Genomic DNA, 21,607 nt, shown 5'->3' with positions numbered 1-21,607 from the left:
ACTGTTGAACCTTCTTGAAGCTGAGTTTATCTATCGAGTGGCCAATAGCAAATGGGTTTCACCCATCATGGTAGTACCCAAGAAGAATGGAAAGCTGCGAATATTTGTGGACTTCTTCCAAAAGCTGAACTCCAAGACCAAGAAGGATCATTTTCCTATCCCTTTCATAGACCAATTGTTGGACATAGTGGTAAGCCATGAGCTCTATTCCCTCTTGGATGGATTCAATGGATATAAAAAAGTCCAAATCACAGAAGAAGATCAATCCAAAACAACCTTCACAACAAAATGGTTAGCCTATGCTTACATAGTGATGTCGTTTGGACTCTCTAATGCTACATTAACTACCTTCATGATGATGGCCACATTCCAAAACCATCAGCATGATCTCATTAAAGTGTACCTAGACAACTTTTGTGTCAATAATTGTGTCTTCATAGTCTCTTCAAGAGTTCTTTTGGGCCACATTGTCTCTACATAAGGGATAGCAGCAGATCTTGCAAAGATTGAGAAGATTGCAACTCTAACAATGCCAACCAGCCTTAAACAATTGAGGAGATTCCTGGACAATGTTGGCTATTATGGAAGGTTCATTGCACACTTTGCAACAAAGGCAGTCCCCTTGCATAAGCTCCTGCAAATAGATGCAGAGTTTACATGGACTATTGATTGTTATCAAGTATTCAAAATATTAAAGTAGTGTTTGATTGAAGAACCCATCATGCAACCTACTGATTGGACAAAGGAGTTCCATGTGCACACTAATGAATTTGTTAAAGGCTTAGGAGCTGTCTTATGCCAAAATAGCTCCTCAAAGTTAGATCAATGTATCTATTATATAAGTTAAAAGGTAACCAAAGAGAATGAAACTATACAGTGATGGAATGTGAGTGCTTAGCAATGGTGTTTGCCTTGGAGAAGTTCTGACACTACCTACTATCGACGCATTTCAAATTCTATGTGGACCATAAGGCCTTGTCCTTCTTGATGAACAAAGCAAATGTAAAGGAAATAGAGACTTGGTTGTACCACTGAATCCATCCAAAAGGAAATAGAGCTTGTGGTCTGCCACTATGTCCAGGAATTGGTTTGTGAAAGGGATAGGAATGACCCTTCTTTGTCTTAGAACTCAGCTTTTAGAAGTCCACACATATTCTCATCTTTCCATTCTTCTTGGATACTACCACGATAGATGGATGAAACCCATTCACTATTGGCCATTGGATAGATAAACTTAGCTTTAGGGAGCTTTAGCAATTTAGCTTTTACCAGGGCAAAGTAATTTGGATTCATGTGCCTCTATCTTTGCCTCACAAGCTTGGCATCAAGCTCTAGGTCAATATGATGCTAACATACCATGGGATAAATCCCCTAAAGATCCTTGTAGGACCATGCAAACACATCCAAGTTCTCCTCTAGAAGGTCATTAGAACCGAAAGCTCTTCTTCTGGAAGACTAATACTCACCTTGAGGTGCCATTCAGTACCATGTGCATCCATGAATATTAAGTGCTTTTCACCTTCCAGTTCATAGATGAAGGTCCCATGGACTGCTTTTGGGTGCAAATGTGACTCCTTCAAGGGAGTGGTCTTCTATTTTGATGCTCGAGTAGAATCGATGTCTCTACCAATGAGGGTTGGGATGACCCCTTGGGGATGCTCAAAGGGTATCCAAGCTATTTCGAATTTGGTTTGGGAATTAGTTACCTCTTGGCTCGAGGACTTGTCTTCTAAGGATGCTTCCTAGAGTGTCACATATAACAAGACCCTTTAGAGTTATGTTTGGGCTATAGTATTGGTGGCTAGTCCAAAAGGTACCAGAGTACCCCAATCTAACATCATGCGATCTTCTACTTGTGAGGCTTCTAGAACTTATTTCTCGTTTGTTTCTTGTCTGGGTAGGATAAATTCTTCCAATGCACTATCATAATCTTCTTCTCTACAATGTCATCTTTGTCCTCTTTAGACTTTTTTTCTCCCACTTTAGAGTCTCTATAAGAGAAGAAAAAATTCTCTATTGTATCCTCTATCTCTACTTCTATATCTATATCTCCTTCTATCTCTGTCTTTGTCTCTATCTCTGGATCTACATCAGTCTATATCTCTGCTTCAGCCATGAAACAAGGAGAACAATACATCCATACCTCTATCTCACTGTCAGAGGCGACTTTAGAAGTCAACTCAGGTTCAAGCAAGAGGTATTCACCCATTGACAAAGACTTTGCTTATTTCAAAATTTGTCTTATAGTGCCCACTATTAGGGACTATGCCTCTATTTTCTTAGGAAATATCTATTTAATAGCTTCTTTGTCTCTTGATGTGCCATTTGTTACCTCATTAGAAGAGTCTATGACAACTTCAATGGAAGTAGATCCATTACACTTTTGTGATCCATACAACTTCAGCCACTTTTTTGGGTCCTCTGCCTAGGGTTAGGGATCCTCTGATCCAATCCATCCGTGCCCTTACTTCAAAAATTATGGTCTTTTCAGTAGCAAAGGGTATGAGGTCCCGTAGGAATTCGATTTTACCACTAAGATAGGTCATACTCAGAGGGTTTTCTTCACATATAAGAGAATGCCCAAAGGCTTAATTTTTATTTAGTCTACCACTCTGATAGGCCTTTATGTAGGCTACATATCTTGTAAGCCTAGATCCTTCGTTGTCACATCCGTCTCATGAACCTCCATCAATCAATGCATCTGCAATAAAGCATCCTTCAATCCACACACCAATGTGTAGAGTACCAAGATCCAATAAGGCATTAGCCACATCCACTTCTTTCACAAGATTTGGGGCTTTTTTGGACTTAGTTGCTGTTGAGGGAGCAATCCTTAGGCCTCTTCTTCTCATCAGTATACTTTTAAATTTATTTAGGAAATTGCGAGACAACATCCACAATTTTTGGAATGTTAGCTTTGGTTTAAAGGTATCTAGGTCTTTGACCAAGTCATAATCTTTGATAGGATCCACAAGCTTCTCCAATCAAATAGGGAATGGGGCAACCCCCACTTTTATCTTCCCTTTTTCCTCTAGAAGTGACGATGTATGCACTTCTTCTACTACTAGAAGTACTTCTACATCCTCTATCTCTTGGACGTCTAGTCCTATCTCTGTAATTTTCTTTGTATCCTTCTGTACTATTGGATGGCTCAATACTATACCATTGTGTTCTATATTATTCTATTTTTCCTTGGAAAGATTGAGTTCTTGGGTTTTTTATTAGGTATCAGAGGGGTAGCTTTCAGAAGAGCTGGACTGGGATAGCCTTTTCTAGTGTGGCCTTCTCCTTTTGCATCAACTACATAAGGGTTTGTAGTCCATGGGCCTTCTAGGGTTTAAGAAATTTAGTGAGATATGACCCTTTTCTCCACATTTGCAACACTTGACTTCTATTCTATGGCCACCGCCAAACTCTCTTTCATCTATAACTTTGAGAGAAAAATCTCATTGGGACAAAATTAGGACCAAACTCTCTAGGCTTTGGTCCAACCTCCTAGGTGGTCATCTTTGATTCCAACAAGTTCAATCTTGCTTTTTCATATTTTTTCCTTCTTTCATGCATCTCCTTCAAGGAGTAGATATCCTTTGTATGGTTCTTCCTTAAACAATACGAATAGAAGGCTCCAAGGATAGTTGGTTTTTGGGCACATTCAGTGGCTAAATGCCCCACTTGATGACACTTTTCACACCATTTATTAGATCACCACTCATATCTCTTCCACATCCTGCAAGACTAGATATGTTGGTGGTATTCACCTTCAACGAATGCAAGTGTTTTGTAATCATGTCCATCAGCTCCTTCTTGATGCTTACAACCGAATTGGATAGGTAGTTCGTCGAATTTTCTCCTCCTAGAGTACTTGCAATAGGTTTTTGGTAAGCCTATGTAATCATTGCATAGGCTTGTTGGGTTAATCCAAGGGTCCTCTATTCCAATTCTCATTCAAAACTCCTATTGAGACTAGTGGTTGTTGGTTCTAGTTGGTAGGGTTCCACTATTTTTGTTGAGTTGCCATTGGGGAAATTGTTTGATTTGGTGCACTGTACTATGGTATTGTTTGCATTTAAGGGTAGGGGTAGGAAACTGCCACTAGAACTATATTTGGTGGGCATACAAATCCTAGCATGGAAGGAGATAAAAATCCTCTTCCTGAGGTCATTGAAAACCTTGGTTCAACTTCATCATACAGTATTGCACCTCCACTATAGCTTGCAAGTTGACTAGTCTTCTCAATTCCACAAACTTACAAGCTTCTGGTTGTAGGCCTCTAAGAAAAACTCCCTTCTAGATACCTTCATCTAAGTGATGGTTGGTCCATCCCTTCAGTATGGACTCCATTCTAGAGACATATGCTTCCACTTGTTCACCAGAGGACTCACTTAAGTTCATGAACTCTTCTCCATCTGCTCTTCAAAATCTTCATGCCTAAATTTAGTGAGGAAGGTCATCCCATGTGCCAAAAGTTCCTACTGCCTGTCTCTCATATCACAGAAGCGCCACGCCTTTGAAAGTGGCGGGGAATATTGCCAACCAATGCTTGTGGGTTCTGACATTGTTAGTTACACATGCTACCATGAACTCAGCTACATGAAGATTAGGGTCTTCATTGTACTATCCCTTAAAGATGGACAGTGGAACTACATTCGCTGGCCTGTCATCAATATTTCTAGGACATATTTGGTTAGGAAGGGGACATTGAGTTTCCATAGGGACTTTTGTAAGGAGTGTAGCAAGGGTGTGAAAGGAGGCTTCTGCTACTAGCTTGTTTTCGAATTTGATTTTTTCCTTTTCTCTTCTCACATATCTCTAGACTTATATAGTGCTTGCCTCTTGATCACGTCATTCATTAGGGAGTTACTCCATCCAATTTGCTTATACTCAATAGAATAGAGTCAGAAAGGCTTCAATCTCTAGATGACTCTCTTGCCAACATTTCTTCTACTTTCTTCTTTTCAACGTCTTTGAATTTAGCATTTATTCCACTACAAAGGGGAAGATATTCAATTCTAAATATATCAAAACTCATTCTTCTGAGGATCCTTGTGGTGCCCTCATCATAGTAATGCCAGATTTCTGATGGTTTCAACAATGTATGCTATGAAGAACACTTTGTCTACCAACTTCCAATGGGTCACCAATTGAACAAACACAAGGTTGTTAGTGCACCAAGCATCCCACGTATCTTGCTATTGAGAATCCACAAATAGATTCAAGTTCTTTTCCTTCTTGTCCTTGTAAACATCAATTGACCATGACTCTTGAAGCTTCTTCACAATCTCCCACTTAATGATGTTTGGAAACTCTTCAATGAAAGACAAATCTCCCATGGATGGTCATTGTCTCTACTTTTGCTCTTTAGTTTGCTCTTAAATAATTTTCCACCAAGATGCACATCTTTATTGCTTCAGTAGGGAGAGGAAATAGTCCATCACATAGAGCATGGCATTAAGATGGTAATATGCTTCTAGTATTGTGGGATGAATTTCTTGTAGAAAGTGGCTTTGGCAATAAGAATTTCCAATTCTTCACTAGTAGAAGGAACTTTGCAAGCATCCATTGAATTCTTTTCCTTTTAGCAATGCAATTTCTTGCATTTTTAGCCCCTTCTGATACTTATTGATGGTAGTTTTCCCCAACTGTGCACAAAAAAAATGGAGCCCCAAGAGAAACATCAAGAAAAAGGGGAATCTACTACAAGAAAATCTATCTTGTATAATAAAAATCATGTTCTTCATATTTTATGTAACCACAATAAGGAAAAGAACACCAATCTTCTCAAATCTTCATGTAGCTTATTCTCCCACGACTTTAACTTGAACAAAATTGATTATACTCTTCATATTCTTCGTAGAATTCATCAAGGGATCACAAAAACACAAGATAATACACCACTTTTAACATAAATCATTACATATTATCCATCTTCAATAGTTCCATAGCTTTCTCTTACAATCTGTCACCCATAGAAACATTGTTTTGCTTAGATTTGGCTATCACACACACACAGAGTCTCTTTTATATACTCTCTCTCAATGGTACAATGAACTAATCAATAATAATCATCTAAAACCCCATTTGGTCATGGATATTCCTCCCAACATATATGTCTACTATGAAAGGTTACTAGAGCCACTATAGTGTCCTTTTGTAGCTCAACAATGTGACTTTCACTTAAGTCTTCACTTGAGTCTTCAACACCTACCTCTTCCACTTATTTGAGCTATTTTGAACTTGTATTCATCTCTTCCCAAGGTTAGAAAACTTTCCCAAGCTACAAATTCATCCCACATAACACTTACATATGCATATAGAACAAAGACAGAGGCTCTACAAACAGTCAACAGAGAGTTAACAGAAAGTCATTAAAAAACATTTAGCTCAACTAAAACCATTCAAAACTATCAAGAATCATTTAATAAGCCTCCAAACACTCTCAAACTCCATCAATCATAATTCCATCCTCTCATACAAAAAGAAAACATAGCAAAACAGAAGCTCAACATAACCAATTAGACACTAACAAGACATCACAACAAAACATGTTAGAACATCATATCTCCATTGAAAAACATCATCATGAGCTTCTAAAACCTATTCAACCCTATCTAAAACATTCCCAAACACTTCCAAATCAACTAATAATCATACAAAATCCTTCAAAAATCAACCTTTGAGTCCTCAAAAACAATAAAAATCAGCCAAAAAATCAAGTCACTTCATCCCTCAACACTTTCCTTGTGACCTGTCTCTTTTTTTTGCATGCAGCCAACATCTAGCTTTTTTTCCCCATCATAGCAAAAGCTTTCTTTTTTTTTCCTCCTCACAGGGTGACTCTTTTCATGCATGCTCAAAAAGTTGCATGCTTTTTGTTTTATTGCCTTTGTTTCCATATCATTAAGGCTTCAAGACATATGATTTTAACACCTTAAGAGGTAAAACCAACATTAAGGCCTATTTATTTTCCTTAGACTTCTCATGGCTAGCAATAGCCTTAGCTTGCAATCTAAGGGTTTATTGACTCAATTTGGTAAAGCTCTTATTTGACACTAAGTCCCTTATAATCCAAACAAAATCTTAGCACATCTACGTACTCCTAAATCTTCGGAATGTGTAAGAAGAACAAACATCCTAGAAGTTACCTCATCACATTAAGCATTCAGAGGTTTCACATAAAAGATGATAATCTACATGATATCTATTCCCTCCAAATCTACATATCCTCTGGATATGCCACATGTGCAACCACCCATGTCAAAGACAAAAATAATTACCTCATCTCCAATTATGTGCATAAACAAGCATCCACGTGGATCATAGATCAAAATAATAGACATTTACACAACTACGGTGTCTAGCAAGCGATGATTGAAGACAAGCCTCTCTCACAACTTAGAAATGAGACGATAAGGGCTGTTGGTTAGGGAATTGACTTTGTTAAAGGACAACACAAAATGAAAAATTTCAATGTTTCATGAACACAACACAACCAACACGCGAACCCAAACGACCAAATATGCCTCTTGTAGCCTTAAATACTCCAAAATCAAACACCAAGCAAAGAATTGACAAACTTGAAAACATTAAATTTTGAGTTTGGAGAAAACAATCACTTCATACCTCTGTAGGTTTGTTACAACACTTCAACCCAAGTTTCCAAAAAATTCTATTAACTTGACAAGCTTCCAAATTCTCCTGTATGACCCTCCACTCACCTCACACAAGATACAAATTGTTATTCAAGGGAAGGGCCCCTAAGCCTTCACTACTCCCCTTTATATAGGTTTTCTCCTCTCAAAACACACATTGTGTTATTGCATTTTGAAAAGCCTTAAGCTTTTCAATCATTTTAAAGCTTTCAATAAAGGCTTTTATCATTTGAATACTTGGAAGCCTAAAATGATTTTTTAAACTCTAAGCTTTTCAAAAAGGTTAAACAATGTTTATTCGTTTTCCTTCGCTTTTTCTTTTTTGCTACTAGCTTTGAAATGCTTTTATTGATGAGGTTGCTACCTTTTCAAAGTTGACGTCGTGTCATCTCCGTCTTTTTCCTATCAATTATCCTTCCTTTGCAGCATCCATACTCTTCCGGATGCCAAACAACAATGGGATGTCCTTCATGAGGGCCATCATCTTCATCATCAAGTCATGTTTATCAACAATTCATGAGAAGAATGCACCCATTAAGATTATTAAAAATACCCTCACTCAGTAGTAGCATGGCACGACTCAATGCACTCTAAGCTTTTCTTCTTCTCTCCTGATGATGTCCTTTGTGCCACCTTTTGTTCAAAAGCCTTCTATTAATGCCCAAAAACATATGCTCTATCCCAAAAAATAGAAATCAAAACCATCGATCTATGAATGTTGAGCATGCCTTCGTCGAATAGAGATGTACTTTAGAAATAACTTCATGCAGCTCCACCTCTAGGTGAGGGAGATAATAGCCGCTTCACAAATTTTGGAGTCTGATTGCAAAATCCTCTTATCGCTATTTGTTCAATCCTTGAGCTCTGCACTGTTCATCGAGTATTTTTAGTGGTCTTCCTGCTTCCAATAACCTTTATGACATATTCTGAACCAAGCTAGATTTCGGACTGAACCAAAGCTCCCACAATTTCAAAAATCCCCCAAGGTTCAACCACCTTTAAATCATATCTTCCATCTATCCATACTCTCAACCAAAAAAAATCTATAATATGTGCTGACTTAAGTAGTGTCTGAGAGAGAAAAAGAGGAGAAAGAAGACTACAGAAGAGAGAGAAAGATTGCAGGAAGAGAGAGAAAGAGAGTGATGAGGAGAGAACTAGATTTGGAGAGAGAAAGCCAGGAAAGAGAGAGAAGCCATGGAAGCTGTAAGCAAGATGGTAGAGAAGGACAATAATTTGTATTAATGTGTCAAAAAGATGTGAAAATTTACATGTCCTCTCCTTTTATACCAATGTCAGTGTGACATGGCATAATATCAATATTCTTTTACACTAAGTCCTTATTCCCAACTTCTTACAATCCATCCCTTCCCAAAAGTTTTGTCCTAAAAAACAAACCTGAAAGACTAGAAAAGGATGGATAGAACAGAGCACTACTCTGTTTTTACAGCTTTACAAATGGAAAAATGAATGAAGTTTGACCAACCATATGGACTAAAATTGAAGAACAAGAGTAGGACTCAACTATATACATGATCTAGAATACTTCAAAAGTATATAGAGCCATAAAATCTTCAACAGATAATCTCAAAATGAAGTAGATAGCTTGTTGTGTAAACAGACCTTTTGCTGGACCAAATCTGCCATAACTTCTACTAGTAGTGTCCAAATGAGGTGTGCCATATATCAAAACGGAGATCTTAAAGAGTACTTTAAGCCCATGTAGATAGCATAATTCTGAAAATTAGGCACGATAAAAACTGTTCTAAAATAGTGTGATGTCCTGATCCTGTCTACATCATCACTAGCTCCATAATCAATAGGCTTCAACCACCAATGTATCCCTTAAGAAAGGAAACTCATCCAATATAGAATCACGCCTCCAAGAAGCTTCCTCGGGTGGTAAATCTCTCCATTTGTCCACAATAGAATGAGATCAAAGCTTCTTTTCATGCTGATCTATAATAGCCTTTGGGATGTACTGAACAAGACCTTCTTCATCAATAGGTGGCCAGCTCATCAACTATATCCACTGGATCACCATAAAGAGGCTTCAGCTGACTAACATGGAAGACATTGTGAATATTTGTGGAAGAGGGAAGCTCTAATCTGTATGCCAAGTCTCCAATATGCTTAAGGATCCGGTAAGGGCCATAAAACCTATGAGCAAGCTTATTACTAGATCCATCTTTTAATGTAGAGTACCTAGACTTGGGCACCTTCAGTAAGACCAACTCTCCTTGGAACTCTAAAGGCTGCCTCTTCTCATCAGCATACATCTTCATTTGATCTTGAGCTTTCCTAAGATTCATCTTGCATTGCTGAAGAAGGGTTGCATTCATTCTAACTCTTCCTTCCCATGAGGATTGATCCTTTCATTAAAGATGACTGTGGGTAAGGGCACCTTGTAACCATACAAAGCCTCGAAGGGTGAAACTCCAATACTAGCGTGGGTAGAATTGTTATAAGCAAACTCAGCCAAGTGTAACCAAGAATCCCATGAAGTTTGGACATCATAGCAGAAATGGAGAAGATAAGTCTCCAACCATTTATTAACTCTTTTTGTCTGTCCATCAGCTTGTGGATGATAGGCTGTAGATGGAGCCAATTTAGTGCCCATAGATGTAAATACCTCCTGCCAAAAGTTACCCATAAACTTTGAGTCTCTATCATGAACAATCACTTACGGTAATCCATGTAGTCTAAAAATCTGCTCCACAAACTGGCTGGCCACTTGAGAGGCAGTAAATTGAATCTTGGTTGGAATAAAATGGGCTGCCTTGGTGAGTCTATCTAAACTTTTATTGATCCTATCATAGGTCTTGAAAACTCCTAAATGTCTAGCTAAAGGTGAAGAATGTAGTTCATCCATAATTTTTCGTGTAAACAAAGAGGTAGAAGGAATAACAATCTTGCCTTTCAACCAAATAAGGCCATTTTTGAGCTGATAATGCAAGTTTTCTTCCATAAAACCTTGCTATAATTTTTGAAAAATATGGCTAAATTCTTCATCCAAAAGATAAGCCTCCTGTAATTCTTCAATCCAATCATTATGCAAATCAGTCATCATAGCTGAAACTTTGCAAGCCCACATACGAGAAAGAGAATCAGCCACTATATTGTCTTTGCCCCTCATATGAGTGATGTCAAAATCATAATTCTGTAGTGTAGCTACCCACTGCCGCTGCTTAGGAGTAAGATTGGACTGAGTAAGGAATACTTAAGAACTCTGTGATCACTGTGTACTCTGAATCGGTTTCCATACAAATAATGGTGCCACTTCTTACTTGCATGTAAGATAGCCAACATCTCCTAGTCATAAACATTCATGGCTATTTCTTTATCTATAAGCTTACGGCTCTCAAAGGCAATCACTCCATGCTCCTGTAACAAAACAGCCCTAATGCCATGGCCACTAGCATCACACTATATGGTAAATTCTTTGGAGAAATCTGGGCATACTAAGATAGGAGTAGAGGTAAGGAGTCCCTTTAAATGGTTGAAGCTACTATTTTCAAGAGCATCCCAAAAGAAAGCCTCCTTCTTCAACCTATCAGTCAAAGGAGCTGCAATGGCCGCATAATGCTTGATGAATCAGCGATAGAATGAAGATAAACCAAGGAATCCTCTAAGAGAAGTAGTAGTAGTGGGTGTTGGCCAATCTTTTATACATTGCACCTTCTTGGGATCAACCTGCATTCCTTTTTCACTGACAATATGTCCCAAGTATTCCACTTCAGTCTACATGAAAGAACACTTCTTCTCCTTAGCAAAAAGCCTGTGACGTCTCAATACATCAAAAACTGAGAGCGGAATTTTGGTGTTGCAAAGTGCTTAAAAATAGCTAAAAATTGTGAATATCAAGGAAAAAATATTCAATGTCAAAGGCAGCAGGTCGATCTAGGACGATTTTAAGCATCAAGTGCTTGACGAGCGCCCGTGCAACACTCCGGGATTTTTCGTAACTTTTCCGTGTGCTTGAGCAAGTGATTGAAGATGTGGGCCAGTCCGGGATGCCAAGACGAATCTACAGAAATTTACAGCTTGCAAAACGGACGCCGGACGTGGGAGGAGCCTAAAATTTGGCCAAAAATCGAAGATTGAAAAGGTGTGATTAGTGGGGGGGTGACCTTTGGGTCTACCCCCCCCCGCCCCCCCCCCCCTATTTTTCGTTTTTTCTGCCAAGAGGCTGAACAACGACGACAGGGTGACGAAACCCCCCCCCCCCCCCCTCAATGCAAAAAATTTGCTGAAGAAGAAGCCATATTGTTGATTACACGGGGCAACTACATTGTTTCCACACTCCGCATCGCTCCGTCCCGTGCAAGATATGGCAGCCTGTAGAGAGAGAGAGAAAATCATTATTTCTCTCTCCTCCCTCTCTCTCCTCTAAGGCAGATTCATGTGGTGAAGAGAAAGGAAGAAGAAAGAATGGTGGAGGCTTGTCTGGCATCAACCGGATCGCTCCACGGGCTGGAAATGGTGACGTGTGATCGGCATGAGCATGAAGTGCTGCTGATTTTCAAATTTGCAGCCATGGACATGAAACCCGAGACACGCAAATAAGCGGTAATTCAATTTTTTTCAAAGGAAATTTGAGATTTCGTGGCTTTTGATTGATAAAATGTTGTTCATGTGGGCTAAAAATTGTTTATGTTGCTGTTTTCCATGAGTATTTGATGATCATAATCAAAAAATCAGAAAAACATGCATCTTGTGGCCCAAAATAATACACTAAAACACGTAAAATATGGAAAATCAAGGGAAAATGATGTTTTTGAGCATAAAAATGGAAGAATAAATAGGAGCACCAACTAAATTTTCATTTTTGTTGCAAGAAGGAACTAAGGGCCACAACCCATAACCTATTTTGAATTTTTAGTAATAGAATAATGTAGAAAATAAGGAAAAATACAAGGAAAATAGAGGAAAACCACTAAAAATAGGGGAAAATTACATTTTGGGTGGGGAAAACTAATGAAAATTAAGAACAATGTTCGTGAATGTTTGTGGGGACTGAAGCATGAGGATTTGCCTCAGTTCAGCCCCACCTTCTTGTTTTAGTGTGTCTTTTTCCGCTTTTTACACATAAAATGATGGCAAAATGCCTTATAAATCTATGCAACAATGCAACATTTGATCGATGGGAGGGTAGAGTGGTTAAAATGTGTCTAAATGCTGAGTGAACCGATGAAAAGCTTGTTGGTTTTTTTTTCATACCATATAGGTCGGTAAATAATTATAGAATAAGGGCTTAGTAGCACGAGGGTTTCCTCGGTGCTAGGTTCATGCAACGCCGCGTAAGAACGGTAGTTGAAAACCATTAAAAGGATGTTTTTCACATGTGCATAATATTGATTTTATAATTATTTGAGTACTTAGCATCCACAATATGCATAAACCATGGAAATATTTAAAGGTATCAGAAATCCTGGATGCACAGCAATTGCTTTCATTAGGACCTTGACCCACGTTGAGTGAGAGACAGGACACCCTAAGCCATAGGCTAGTCATAGGGTCTGAGGGAAAGAGAAATAAGGACAATGGTACATTCATGTATAGGATCAATTGGTACCTTGAGTGGATTTTGTACGAAATGTTTATATGTTGAGCGACGTACCGAGGGGCCAATCCCCAAGGTGTAGGAGAGTCGCAGAGGGGTGGCGGCACTCAGCCGTTGGAGGACCCCCTATGTCTGTGCTTCGTGCCATTAGGCAATGTGTAAGGGACTCCCTTTGAGGAGTAGTGGGTGAGAGAAGAGTGGACTACAAACGACGTAATACAAACGCAATATGTCTAGGAAGGCAATGTATGTGCCATCAACGCTCTTGGCCGCGAGGCCGTGGGGTTGTTGAGCGCGTGAGATAGAGGTCCGGCTAGTGCACGAGCCAGTGTCGGCCCGTTCTAGGTCCCATCAGTGGTGCGTCTGCCGAGAGCCGCTTAGAAGTGGCGGTCCTCGAATCCTGGTTGTCTAGGGACCAGTTAGCAGTTTATGCCAAAGGATACTAGGATTGATCCATTTTTTATCGATAAGCATCGTCTAGCAGAAATCCAAAAGCAAGAGAGAGACGAAAGAGCTAGGCAACATGCTAAAATTTTTAGGAGATATTCCCCTAAGGGTAGCGGTGCTGAACCCTTACAAGGGAGTGGATCTAGTGGTCTTGGTGCCACAAGCAGTAAGTTAGGAGAAGGTGGAAGCTCCAGTTCTCCCCTTCCTTCCATAAGCCAGTCTACATCAAGTGCGGGAGGTGCAACCCCACCGTCCCCTATTCCTAGTGCAAATCCAATTCTCGTCATGGCGCAGCCTATTGCAATTCCTGCAGGAACGACGGATTTTCTGACTCTAGGTTACCCGCTACCAATTTCTAATGGGCTAGTTGAGGAAGATGCAGAACTCCACATCAGGGAGTTTCAAAAGCTGATGTTTAACTGTCGCATCCAAGAAGAAGGACATTTAATGATGTTCTTCAATATGACTCTCAAAGGAAGAGCTGCCATATGGTATCATGGTTTAGAAGCCGGAACCATATTGAATATTGATTCATTTTATGGAGCTTTTCGAAGGGAGTTTGCCCCTGAAAGGGGTGGGCAATATTGGTTGCGTGTACTCAACGTGACCCGCCAAGAACCATACGAGGATATTCGTGCTTATGCGAAGAAAATAAAAGAGGTTTTCCATAAGTTGGACTCCTCTATTCCTATCCCCGCAACTGCCCAATTGCAATATTTTCTACATGGTTTGGACTTTAACATCCAATTGCAGTTGAGTAGTGTCCCCTTGGGGGATATAGATACTGCCATTACACGAGCACAAGAGGTGGAATCCCGACTACAAGCAGCCTATGCTTCTCGAGGCAATTCGAATATGGGTTTAGTATTGGGAAACAATATGGCGATGGCCAATGGCAGTAGTGGCCAAGGGATAGAGATGGCTAACCCTAATGGGAGAGGGAACATGATGCAGAATGTGCCTTTATTACCAGCTCCCCCTAGCATGTCGATGCCTACGGGTAGTCAAATGGCTCCAAATGGTGGAGGCCAGGCAATCAATTCTAATACCATGCCTGTGACTCAACAACCAGTGCCTAATCAAATTGTTAGGCCGATGGAACAACATGGTAATGATCAAGGCTACGAGTTGAGCGCTTCCAATGTTCTTAGCGAGGTTAAGGACATGATGAAGCATTATACCGACATGATTACGGAGCAGTATCGACAAATAGCCGTTGATGTCAACTTCTTAAAAAACAACAAAATTTGATAGGAAGTAGATACCCAGATGAGGGTGCACCTTTGAGGTTTAGTTGCAAATGGTATGGTGGGCAACATTATCCAAGAAATTGCCCAAATCTTAAGTGTGACATCCGTGGAAAATCCGGCCATTTAGCAGCTACTTGCTGGAGTAAGATCAGTTCCCTCCAGCGAGGTAGTCGGCAACCAGGGCCTGTTAATCATCGTGTGTAAGGAAATGATTCCCAGCGAGAAGACTGGCCTAAACAAATACTTCAACGACCAAAGACTACAGTGCAGGAGCTACCTAGTGGTAGTGGGGTTAGTTTGATTGAGGCTGTACGCGTTAATGATGCTGAAACCTCTAATTTGCGAGCTGTTCTTACAAGAGGTCAAAAGGGTAGAGAGGCCGACAAGGATAAGCCTGTCGACGGAAACCCTAAACAAGGCGACAAAGGAACGCAAGTTTTGGATCCTGCCATGGAAGGGGGACCTTTGAAGCCCGTGGAGAGTAAAGCCGATAAGGAACCACCAAAGAAGAAGGTGAAAGTTAAAAAAGAGGCAATAAAGCCGGTTCAGCGACCTAAAGAGCGGATGGTTTGGCGTGAAAAGCGAGCTCTATCGAACTATCATGAATTCGATTTGGCGAGTTCTCTTTGTGAAGTCAAGCCGGATGTGAATATTAAGCTTTCTCCAGGAGTACGCAAGGAATTTAGAAAGATCCTCCGTACCGGGTATATTGTAGAACCTTTGGGTATTGCGCGAGTTGGTGATGACTGGTTCGAGCATGCTGAGAAGCATTGCCCAAGGGTTGCAACCTATGTTGATGGGATATTAGTAAATTATGCCATTGTCGACACGGGATCATCTGTTAACATTATGAGCTCTGAACTGATGGAAAGGTTGGGTCTTGCGATCCAGAAAGATACCTCCACAATTCTCAGAATGGCAGATGATAGTTTGAGGCAGCCGGAAGGCTGCATTACTAAGGTCCATGTCACTGTTGCAAATGTAGAATGCCTGTTGGACTTTAGGGTGATTCGTTTTGCAGGCCGTCCAAGTTACCAAGTATTACTTGGATGACCTTGGATCTTGCAAGCGGACTGCCAAGTAGATATACCCGCCGGTCGACTAATATTCGGCAGAGGTGCCCAGTGTGTGGTGGTTGATGCTTATCCTGAGTCCCCGCAGAGTGAGAGAGCTCCTCTATCCTCTACAGAATTGGAGACATTAGAAGATTTATCTGCCAGTGAGATATCATCGAGTGATGAGTCCAAAGAGGGATCCACCACGGAAGACATCTATTAGATCACTTTGAACGAGCCGATAGAGGCCCAAGATCATATAAGAGATGCAAATGTTATCGAGCTAGACCTTGGTACGCCTGATGATTTGCGGCCAATCAAATTAGGTTCTATGCTCAGCACAGCAGAAAGGGAGGACTACGTGGCCTTGATTCAGGAATTCCGTGATATCTTTGCCTAGAGTTATGATGAGCTGAGAGGCATTCCTCCTAGTCTTGCTATTCATACAATTCCGTTGAAAGAGGGCAGTCGTCCTGTATGACAAAAAGTAAGGCGTATGCCTTTCGAACTGAGGGACGGGCTGTTTGAAGAGTTACAAAAGCTTCGGAAAGCGGGTTTGATTTTTCCTATGCAACACACAGAATGGTGTTCGCCAGTTGTGATCAGAAAGAAGAATAATAATCAAATCCAATTATGTGTAGACTTTAGGGAGCTGAATAAGCAGACAATTAAGGACTACTACCCATTGCCATTTATTGACCAGATTTTGGATCAATTAGTGGGTAGGGAGATATATTCGTTTATGGATTGCTTTGCAGGATACAACCAGATGGCAATTGCAGAAGTGGACAAGTTGAAAATAACTTTTATTACTGTCTTTGGTACTTTTGTGTTCCATGTGATAGCCTTTGGTTTATGCAATGCGCCTAGTTCGTGGCAACGAACAGCAAATAAGACATTCGGTAACATATCCCCTGAAGAGTTGAAGGTGTTTATTGATGACTTAGGGGCTGCCATCGTGAGAGAAAGGCAGTTGATCATTTTAAGAAAATGCTTTGAGCACTGTAGACAATTTTGCATCGCCCTAAACCCACGGAAGTGTGTTTTTGGAGTACCTTATGGGCTATTGCTGGGTCATGTGGTCAGTTTGGTAGGAATTGCGACAGATCCCGAGAAGGTCAAAGTTATAGTTGCCATGGGTCCACCACGCACTCCGAAAGAAGTTCATAGCTTTCTGTCTTCGGTTGGTTATTACCGTAGATTCATAAACGCCTTGGCACAAAGAACGTTGCCACTTACAAATCTATTGTCCTTTAGCTGTTTGTTTGTATGGAGCGACCCTTGTAAGATAGCATTTGAGGATGTGAAGCAAGAGCTAGTAAAAGCTCCCATTTTAAAAGCACCTAAAAGAGGTGAGGTGTTCTATATATTTTCAACAGCCACCATGCATAGTATCAGCTGCTATTCAGCCCAAATTTGGGAAGAGAAGTGGTACCACCCGATTGCTTTTGCTAGCCGGAAGCTGGGGATATCCGAAATCAATTATACCTACATGGAGAAGTTGTGTATGGTGATGGTCTTTAGGACCAAGAAATTCAGGCATTATATTCTCTATGAGAAAGTTGTGCTTTATACGAAGGCGGAGGGGCTTCGACTATTGATGAATAAGCTACAGCCGCCTGATCGTCTAGCAAAGTGGTTAATCACTTTACAGGAATTCGATTATGAGATCAGGAGTAAGCCACCAAGGTTGCAAGGTATCGTGGAATGTCTTGTGGACTTTGGGGAGCCGAAAGAGTTTGTGGCTGAAGGTAGTGATATGCAGTTGTTATTTAAAATAGATATGGCGTCTATTCCCTCTTGGTATGCTGCAATAACGCATTATTTATCGACGGGAGAGGTTGGATCTGAATTATCTAAAGCTTAGAGAAGGAAAATTAAGCAGCAAGCGTTAAAGTTTGCCTTGATCGCAGGTACATTATATCGGCAAGGGGTTGATGACATCTATCGCCGATGTGTGATGCCTGACGAGGTGCCATTCATTTTGGAAGAGTGCAATGATTCTGCTTGCGGAGGCCATTTTGCAGGATGGCTTACAGCACAAAAGGCTTTAAGAGCAGGTTACTGGTGGATTGCCATCTTCTAGGATGCGTTTGCATATGTTAAGAGGTGCAATATTTGTCAACGACATGATAGTCGAGAGAATAGGAAAAGACCACTCACCCCTATTATGGCGATACTTCCATTTGAGAAGTGGGGAATAGACTTTGTGGGTCCTATTACTCCGTCGTCGACTACGCAAAAGAGGTATATCATTGTAGCAACTGACTACTTCACAAAGTGGTTAGAAGCACGTGCAACAAGGAAAGATGATGCTAAAGAAAGTGCTAGTTTCCTTTTAGAGCAGATAATATGCCGTTTTGGTCCCTCGAAAGAATTAGTGTCAGACCGTGGAACCCATTTCCTGAATAAGGTGATCAAAAGTTTGACAGAGGCTTGGCAGATCAAGCACAACAAAACGACTCCTTATAATCCGCAGGCAAATGCGCAGGTTGAAAGTACCAACAAGCAGCTTGTGGATATCCTATCGAAAGTCGTATCTGAAAAGAAACGCGACTGGGATAAGAAGTTGTATGTGGCGGTATGGGCATATAATACCACCTTCAAGTGAGCCACTGGCCACATGCCGTTTAAACTAGTTTATGGTGAAGAGTGCGTTTTACCCTTAGAAATTGAGTTACCGACTATTAGATTTGCAATAAACCATTCTTTGGGTAATGAGGACGCCCTATTAGAGCAATTTACGACCTTAGCACACCTAGATGAAATTAAGTTGCAAAGCCTATTACACCAAGAGGTGGCTAAACGTCACGTGAAACAGTTGCATGATCTAAAAGCGAAGAAGTAAACCTTTAAGAAGGGACAACTGGTTTTATATTATGATGCGCGTAGGGAGCTTTTCCTAGGAAAATTGGAGCCTAAATGGGATGGACCCTACAAAATCGTTAGGTTAGGGAAGAATAAGTCTACAGCCCTATTAGCTGATTTACATGGAGTGGAGCTTAAGAATAAGGTTAATCTTAATAAGATTAAACCTTACTATTTCTAAGTCTGCTAATACAAAGGAAATGCATTGCAGGTCCATGCTAGGAATGATCTGAGACCTGCGGAAAAGAGCTTAAAAGACGGTTGATGGGTCGGTTAATCCCTTATTTGGAGCACCCATATCTGGAGCAAAGATACCATCAGGGGAAACTCATTTGGTGGAGCAAAGGATATAAGGTGATTGAGCAAGAGGACGGAACTTTTGTGTGGGAGATTAAAGTCTTCTGCCATCACTGTCTGCGCCTGTTGACGAGTATCCCTATTGAGTTCAATGAAGAAGGTGGGATGGAGCCGTCAGTTCATCCTCTCAACATGCTAAACTTTGATTACCATAATTACGAATAGAGGAGTTTGTGATGGCTGGCTGTGTAAACCCATTGTGGACGTATACACTATATTTTGACGGAGCGTCTAAGGGCCCTAATAGAAAAGGAAGTGTGGGAGTGGTTATCCGAGATCCCCGACGTAGAGTGACGATGAAGTTAGCTGCTTATCTCGGGGTAGGATTCATTAACAATATGGCGGAGTATAAAGCCTTGATTATGGGACTGAATATTGCCAAGCAAGGTGGTATTCGTCGATTGTTAGTAAAAGGGGATTCCCAGTTGATCCTGAATCAGCTAGATGGGACATACACAGTGCGGAATCCCATTCTTTGTATGTATCATCGGACTGCGATGACCCTACTTGAGGAGTTTGAGAGAGTGTCTTTTCAGCTGATTCCACGTTACTGGAATCAATTTGCGGATTCATTAGCAAATCTTGCTTATGAGGAAGACCTCTTCTTTAATTGTGGTCCTAGTTTGGATATTGTGATCAATGATGAAACAGGACCCGGCCGCTTGTGGGGGATGTTATCAGAACATGCAATATATGGTAGATGATGGTTGATATGGGTAATGTAGAGAGTCGTTGAGACCAATCTACCATTATTATCTGGGACCCATAGGTTGATTAGACATCATATTATGCGTACGCCTCTTGCTATCTATGCAGGAGGGATGGGTCATAACCTCATGCATTTAGTTTAGGGCTACGAGCTTGTTTTTCCTCCTAGAAAAGGAGCTTATGATTGTATATCCGTACTTTTCCAAGGAAGGATGTGTAGGTGTTTCTATGTTTAATTTCATTAGGCCAAGAGGGCCGATTTAGTTTTGTAGTGAAGTGTTTTATTTCATTAGGCCAAGAGGGCCAGTTGTCTGTTTAGTGCGGGTGCAGTTAACGGTATCTTGTTTGAATTCTGTGCTAGACACGTTTGAAGGCAAGCTTGGGAGGAGCCTTTGTCATGGCATTGACGCTCTCGTGGCCCTATCCAGGTGATATCTATCCTTTATGAGTACTGTGGTTGTTTGTTATATGTGGTTGAGTACTTGTTAAGGGGTTTTTTGTTTCTTATTGGGGACCGGCATCCAAGGCATGAAGCCCCGAGGTTTCGGTTTAGTATGTTTGAGGGAGGTTGGAGTAGTCATTGCCTCCTGTAAAGACATTACTAAGCGTCCAAAGACCTATAGGCAGCCGTTCTAGGAGTTTTTGTTAGTTGTGAGGCAGTTAGAGAAGCCTGCCAAAAAAAAAATGAGGATAAAGAGAAAAGAAACCTTGAATATCTTAAGGGACATCTATATACAAAGGTGTGTAAAAAGGGGTTCTAACCCCTATCAAAGAAAAGAAAAGGAATGAAAATATATAAGCAGTTGATCATCGCCTTGCGAAGGCCTGGTAGGTTCCTGGGGACGAGTCAGACCCAGGGCCGATACCTTGTCTTCCTAGGGGTGACTTCTTGCTTTAAAAAAAAAAAACAAAACAAGGAAGGTTGGAGCGAAAATAAAAGTGAGCGTTAGAAAAGGATTAAGTGTCGCCTTGTGAGGGCTTGGTAGGTTCTTGGGTGCCGAGACAGGTCCTGAGGCCGATGCCCTGTTCTCCTTGGGTCACTACGCTCAACTCCCTCCTTTTTACATGCCCAAGTATGTCAATAAAATAAAAATCCTAAAAGAAGAAATGTACTGAAAGAAAATACTTCTTGATCAGGCTATAGGAGTCCTCACCTAGTAGGAGCTCCTAGTTGTGTTGTCTTTAGTTGGTAGGTAGTTCAGACCACCACTTAGGGCGACCTCTTTGATAGGTTTTTTAGTTTGGCTGTGTTGGAGCAGTTGGTTAGTCACTCGCTTTGGATCTTCTATTAGATGATGCTAGGCCTACTCCTTGTGGATGTCATGCCTTGGTTCTGTCAGGGGGTAGGGTGAGCATTGTGCTGAGTTTTATTATATATTTGTTTTGTATCAGCATGATGCTTCTTTGGTTGCTTATGTACAGATATGTTCGTGTATTCGACAGGCTGAGTCGCCCTATCCCGTGGTCGCCAATGAGAGCAGAATTTTGATGCCGAGAAGTGCTTAAAAAGAGCTAAAAATTATGAATATCAAGGGAAAAATATTCAACGTCAGAGGCGGCGGCACGATTTAGGACGATTTTAAGCGCCAAAGTGCTTTAAAGGCGCCCGAGCGACACTTGTTGATTTTTCATAAATTTTCAGACAGTCGTGTGGGTTGGCAAGAGTTACCAGCCAATGCAAGATGCCAAGCCAGATACCCAGGATTCTTC

The sequence above is a fragment of the Lygodium microphyllum genome, chromosome 18 (assembly GCF_053477565.2).
Source record: "Lygodium microphyllum isolate KBCC chromosome 18, Lygodium_microphyllum_v1.1.10, whole genome shotgun sequence".
Taxonomy (NCBI): Eukaryota; Viridiplantae; Streptophyta; class Polypodiopsida; order Schizaeales; family Lygodiaceae; genus Lygodium; species Lygodium microphyllum.
Note: the sequence above shows the minus strand (reverse complement) of the source record.